Below are 7,021 nucleotides of genomic sequence, written 5' to 3' on the forward strand. Positions count from 1 at the left end.
TCTTACGTACACAGCTGCCTTGCGTGGTGTCTGCCTGGGAAAGGGGAGCAAGGCACGCTCGGGGTCGGAGACCTTTTGGAGCCTCTGCTGCAGGCCCTTTCATTTTCACAACAGCCCTCCGGCTTCACAGATGAGGAAGCTAAGGCTCAGAGACATTAAGCCACCTGCAGTTACCATTTTGAGAGCAGTCCGTGTTCACTCACTCCACAGATGTTTTCTGAGAGCCTGTCATGTGTGTGTCAGGCCCTGAGAACTCACTGGAGGATGAAACAGTCTTGCCCTCGTGGGGCCTTCGGTAAGGAGTGAGTGCTGTGCTTGCTCCACACACTGTCTCATTTCACCTTCACGGCAGCCCTGCCGGGGAGCAGCACTTGTCTCCAGTTCACAGAGGGGGAATCAGAGGCCCAGGGACAGTTTACTGGCAGCCACCGTTTGTTGAAGACTTATTTTGTGACACACAGACGTAGTCTCATTCCCTTCTCACAACAGCACAAAATAGACACAATTCCTCCCATTTTACAGATGATTTAATCGAGGCTCAGAGAAGGTAAGTGACTTATCCAAGGTCACCCAGGTAGCAAGGGATGGAGCTGGTGTTTGAACTCTTCCTCCAAAGGCCTGTGAGTCTCCTCTTGTCATCAACCGACTATGATTGTCCTAATGGTTGAATAGGAAGCTTATGAGGCCGTAGTTATAGACTTAGTTTCTGGGAAGGTTGGATAGAGTTCCAGACCGTCTCATGATCACAGAGTGAACCTGCTACCCTGGTAAATGTGTGCCTGACCTGGGGAAGGGTGTGGATGGCTTCTCCATCTCATCACCTCTAAAGCTGAATCCCTGCCCCCAGAGCCAGGGCAGCTCAGTGGCATTCACTCAGTACCTGCTGTTTACCTGGCACTCGGTAGCTCTTAAGGCATGTCATGCACGAGGAAGGTGGGAGAGGTGTCCTTAGCTCCCTTGTATACTGGAGCTCGCAAAGGCTACAGTTTACCCAACTAAGCTTGACTCCTGCATTCTAATCATGTGTCCTTTCTCCTCTATCACTGGACTTAGGATAACTAGTTGCTGGTGATGACTTCGCGTCAAGAACAGCAGTGAACCTGGGTTGCTTCTCAAATGGTGGACAAGGCCTTCTGGGATGGGCGGAAGTGGAGAATGGTAATGAACGCACCTGTTTCCCTCCACCCAACACACTTGGCATGGACTCCCCTGCACCCTGCCCTGGAAACAGGGCCTGGTCGGCTCACTGTCAGCTGTGGCAGCCCACAGTAACCCCTCACACTATAATCCTTTGATTTTTTTTTCAAGCCATGAGAAAAACGAAGAAGAGGACTTACAAGGGCCCTTCCAGTGACCTCATAGATGTCCTTGCAGGACTGCTGCCTCCCACTGGCTGTGGCTGCCCTGGCCCTGTGCTTGGGCACTGGGAGCTGGCATCTCCAAAATAGAGCCTCCTGAGCCTATGCAGGTGAGCTGTCTTCCAAAGTCAACACACCAGTGACTGTGCTGTACAGAGCCTTCCTCACCAGGACCCCTAGCTGCACCTGTGGCCAGAAGTCACAATTATAGGCTTTGTCACAAGAGCCAGCGTTTGAGTTTCTTCTGGGCACCTGCCACTGTGCATGTGTGACCTCGGCTATTTTGTGCAACCTGGCTGGGAGGTAGGTGCTAGCATCCCCACATTACAGATGAGAAAACTGAGGCACACAGAGGAGGTGACCTGTCTAAGGTCACAGGTGTTAGGTGGCAGAGCCAGGGTGTTATTACCAGTCTGACTTCAGGGGCATACAACCTGGGGCTGAGCCTCCCTGTGAGAGAAAATGCTCCATGTTTGTGGTGTGACCTTGGTTCCCAGGGAACTTGTGCAGGAAGCCGGGAGAGACGGCACAGACCCACGTGATGCCCCCACCCACCTCGGCTCACAGCACATATTAAGAATTCCCAACTCTCAGGCACGTCATCTCCAAGGGAGTGTACAGAAGACACACTTTCAAGGCAAACGGGTTCGTGATGTGATCTTCTACTGACTAGCTGTGAGCCTCATTTTTCTTATCTGTGAAGTGGGAATAGTAATAGTCCAAGTCTTTTTATGGAGTTATCAGGATCAAAAAAGGAACGGCTATACAAAGTGTTTTGTGAAATAACAGCCCCTAAAATGGTAATTATTTTATCCTCTGTTAGTGTGGATAGTTGTTGATATTTACATAGTTCAGGTTATTTAAATATGTTTTATTCTCTAAAAATGGGCTGCCAAGTTTGTGTTCTGACCCCGTACACAGTCCCTATGGTGTGATGAATGCCTGGGACCCCAGACCTCTGGATCTGTTCAGCTCCTGGCTGGTCACAACCAGCCATGCTGGATGCATCATTTCCTCCCTGGGCCTCAGTGTGCCCTCCTGCAGGTAGCCATAAATAAGACCTGTGCCACCTCCGCCCAGGGTTCCTATGAGAATCAGTCAAATTGATGAATGCGACCATGGCCTGAGAAAGACAAGACCCTTTAACCATCAGATGGGCAGAAGCAAATACGTGTTGGTAAGAACATGGGTTAGAGGAAACTTACATATGCTGCCAGTGAGAAACTGTGCAAAGCAATTTGGAAATAGCCGGTAACACTAAAGCTAAACACATCCTTCAACCTAGCAGTTTTCCTCCCTAGTCTTGGGAGGAGCTCTAGCACAGGGGCAAAAGGAAATGTACAAGAATGTTCATTGATGCTTTGTTTGTATTTAAAAAATGTTGAAAACAATCTAAATGCCAATCAGCATAAGAACAAATATACAAATTGTGGTAATTTCTTGAAATTAAATATTCCTTAACAGGTAAAAAGAATGAACCAGAGCTATATGTATCAATGTGGATAAATCTGAGAAAGCTACTTTTGGGACGGAGAGTAGGGGAGCGAATTGCAGAAGGATACCACTTATGCCATGTTTCTAACTAAACGTGTATGTTGATACTTTAATGTTTATGGGTGCACACAGATCTGGGTAACAGAGGTATAAAAGCCTGCACAAGAATGCTGTCAATATCACAATCAGTCATAGGGAGTGCTCCTGGGAGGGCCGGCGAGAGGAGGGAACTAGGCATGGCATGGCAAGGGTAAGTAGGATACTGGATTTCAACTTCAACTCTAAATGTAACATTTTGTTTATTTTTTAAAAATCCCCATCAGCCGGGCATGGTGGCTCACGCCTGTAATCCCAGAACTTTGGGAGGCCAAGGCGGGTGGATCACCTGAGGTCAGGAGTTCAAGACCAGCCTAACAAGGCGAAACCCCGTCTCTACTAAAAACACAAAAATTAGCGGGGTGTAGTGGCTCGTGCCTATAGTCCCAGCTACTTGGGAGGCTGAGACAGGAGAATTGCCTGAACCCAGAAGGCGGAGGTTGCAGTGAGCCAAGATTGTACCACTCACTACACTTAAGCCTGGGCATCAGAAAGAGACTCCATCTCAAAAAAAGAGTACCCATCGAATGTAGAATGACGTTAGGATTTGTCAGAAGTGGGTGACGTGTGCATGGGCGTGGGCTGTCTTCTCCACACTCCTCTGTTATGCTTGATATATTCTGCAATAAAAGAGAACAAGCCACAATACAAATAGGAGGTTTTGTTTTTCTTATTTCCTTGGCAAACTCAGGAAATAAAACAAATCTGAAATTACAATGGAATTGCAGCATATGTTCTTTGAATTTATGCAAATTTAATTATATGCCTGGAGGGAGAGAGAGACAATTCACAGGGTGGGAAGAGTTTAGCTGGCTATGCCCCTCGGGTAGGGTGCCCAAGGGTGAGGACGCCTTGGGGACGATTGCTGTGTTCTGCACTCAGTGGATCCTGGTCCCTGCTCTCTACAGGAGGGACAATTAAGGAAGTGTTCAAGGTTCATCTGGACTCTAGACTTCTTCCTCACATGCTGACTTTTCAGCCCAGCCCCTACTCGAAACCTAACTGGACTGTGCCTGTAAGTGGAGCTGTGGACTGGAAGCCGAGCAAACGGGAAGCCTTTGAAGACGGGAACCCAGTTTTCACAGGTATATTTGCTTTCTGTTGCTGCCATAATAAACTATTACAGATTTAATGCCTTAAAACGACACAAATTTTGTCTTGCAGTTCTGGATGTCCAAAGCCCAAAATGCTTCTCACTGGAGGCTCTTAGGGAAAATCCACTTTCTTGCTTTTTCCAGGTTTCGGAGGCTGCCCGCATTCTACCTTCAAAGCCACCAGTGGCGACACATCTTTCTCACCCACTGCTCTGACACTGACTCCCTGCATCCCTCTTCCATCTTTTTTTGGAGATGGAGTTTTGCTCTTGTTGCTCAGGCTGTAGTGCAATGGCATGATCTTGGCTCACTGCAACTGCCTCCCAGGTTCAAGCGATTCTCCTGCCTCAACCTCCCAAGTAGCTGGGATTACAGGCGCCCATCATCACACCCAGATTATTTATTATTATTATTATTTTTTTGAGATGGAGTTTCGCTCCTGTCACCCAGGCTGGAGTGCAGTGGCATGATCTCGGCTCACTGCAACCTCTGCCTCCTAGGCTCAAGCAATTCTCCTGCCTCAGCCTCCCAAGTAGTCGGGATTACAGGCACGTGCCACCACACAGCTAACTTTGTATTTTTAGTACAGACGGGGTTTCTCCATGTTGGTCAGGCTGGTCTCTAACTCCCAGCCTCAGGTGATCCACCTGCCTTGGCCTTCCAAAGTGCTGGGATTACAGGGGTGAGCCACCACGCCCGGCCTATTTTTTGTATTTTTTAGTAGAGATGGCGTTTCACCATGTTGGCCAGACTGGTTTTGAACTCCTGACCTCAAGTGATCCACTCATCTCAGCCTCCCAAAGTGCTGGGATTACAGACGTGAGCCCCTGAGCCCAGCCTTCCCTCTTCCAACTTTTAAGGGCCCTTGTGAAGACACTGTGCCCACCCCACTAATCCAGATAATCTCCTTATTTTAATGTGTGCTGATTAGCAACCTTAATTCCACCTGCAACCTTAATTCCCCCTGGCCACATGATGTATCCACAGGTTCCAGGGATTAGAAAGTGGACATCTTTGAGAGGAGATTATTCTGACTGCCACAGCAGGGTATTCAGAATTGGAGGTTCTTAACTATTAGGTTGGTGCAAACATAATTGCAGTTTTTGCCATTAATAGTAATGGCAAAAAACACAATTACGTTTGCACCAACCTAACATGACCCATCTCACTACTAGGCAAGATAGGCTATTTCCCAGTGTAAGTGCCATGAGGATGGAGTCCCTGCGTGGTGCATCCCTAGTGCCCATCACAGTGCTTGGCACATAGCAGAAGATCAACACACACTATATACAGACATACAATCTTCAGACTCATACACAAACTCAGATATGTGATATGATACAGACACAAGCATGGTAATGCACAACACACAGATACACATGCAGATACATAAATACATGTATTCACAGATACATTAAATGCAAAGTAATGAGATTGATGCAGGTCCTACTCCTTTATATTACACTTCTGAAATTCTGAAAGGAGCTTATTCATCACACTGGCATATCTTCGTTCTTTGGAAATAGCTAACTTATGGTTAGTAAGGAGATTAAGTAAGGTGGACATACTGTTTTGGCTTTAAAAACTAAATATGGTGAGAGACTGATTTTTTTTTTTTTAGATAGAGTCTCACTCTGTCGCCCAGGCTGGAGTGCAGTGGTGCAATCTCGGCTCACTGCAACCTCCGCCTCCTGGGTTCAAGAGATTCTCCTGCCTCAGCCTCCTGAGTAGCTCGAATTACAGGTGTGTACCACCACACCTGGCTAATTTTTATACTTTTAGTAGAGATGGGATTTCACCATGTTGGCCAGGCTGGTCTCAAACTCTTGACCTCTGGTGATCCACATGCTTTGACCTCCCAAAGTGCTGGGATTACAGGCATGAACCACCACGCCCAGCCCGAGACTGATTTTTTTGTTTGGCTCCTAAACTGACTCTGGACTCTGTGGGTGGTTCCTAAAGAAGCGACTACTATGGCTTTGGACCATTTGTGAAGTAATTACATGTTTATGTCAGCCTCTACCTCTCTAAAGGAGGGTACGCCCCTGGTTGGTCAGTACTAGACACCTGTTCTGCTCCATTTAAAATCCTCTGACTCTGTCACATGACCATTTCTGAACAGGTGAGCAACTTTACACAGGTGTAACCTGACAAAGCCTCCCTACAGGTGCACACTCTGGACCTCCCACTTCCTGTCCTGGGGGGGCCTCTGTGGCTGCCTCCTTGGCACTTACCCATATGGAAAGCTGGAAATTTGGGGAGTTAATGCCTGCAGGGCCTCCCTTGACTAATTGAGAGGCGGGAGGCAGATATTGAATAAATGTTTTTCCCTTTGATTCTCCAGGTGGAGGATTCCTAACTCTCCTACCGCCCCCATTGTGTAATCCACGGGAGCTTTGATCTCCCTGACATTCCACAGAATCCTGCTCCCATTGTGTGGTGCATTGAGCTAATCAGACCCACAGGGCAGCAGCCGCAAGCGCCCCATAGGCCCTAGTGGCACACGGGCACAAGACGAGGGGCAGGAGGCCTCGCGAAGATTCTGGGCCTGCCACGCTGAGGGCGTTGACAGTGAGTGGTGCAGTGTCCAAGGCATTCTGAAGCATCCCATTCAAAATAAAGGGCAGGTTATTGCACTTTGCACCCTATCACTGAGAAAGAGTCACAGGCCCAGTGGACCTCTTTGGATTTTGGAAGCAGCACAGAAACCACCCTAAGGAGGGGTGCTCTAACCCAATTGTCAGTGCTTTGGAAGGTTGCCAGTTTTTTGTTTTGTTTTGTTTTGTTTTATTTTGAGACAGGGTCTCACTCTGTTGCCCAGGCTGGAGCGCCGTGGTCTGGACCTGGCTCACAGCAGCCTGGGCTCAAGTCATCCTCCCGCCTCTGCCTTCTGAGTAGCTGCAACCATGGGTGGACACCACCACATCTGGCTGATATTTCTACTTTTTGTAGAAACAGGGGCTTTTCGTGTTGCCCAGG

General features: G+C 48.1%; 1 long non-coding RNA gene across 1 annotated transcript; it reads left to right on the forward strand.

Moving 5' to 3' along the window:
• Positions 1-277: 277 nt before the first annotated feature.
• On the forward strand, positions 278-4,486 carry LOC135274257 (uncharacterized). The gene is made up of 3 exons (XR_010342085.1): positions 278-1,158; positions 1,309-1,468; positions 1,856-4,486. It is a non-coding gene; the product is annotated as an uncharacterized LOC135274257 (long non-coding RNA).
• Positions 4,487-7,021: the final 2,535 nt, after the last annotated feature.

Source organism: Aotus nancymaae, unplaced genomic scaffold, assembly GCF_030222135.1.
Source record: "Aotus nancymaae isolate 86718 unplaced genomic scaffold, 86718_ANA_hifiasm-v0.15.2.pri h1tg000011l, whole genome shotgun sequence".
NCBI classification, from domain to species: Eukaryota; Metazoa; Chordata; class Mammalia; order Primates; family Aotidae; genus Aotus; species Aotus nancymaae.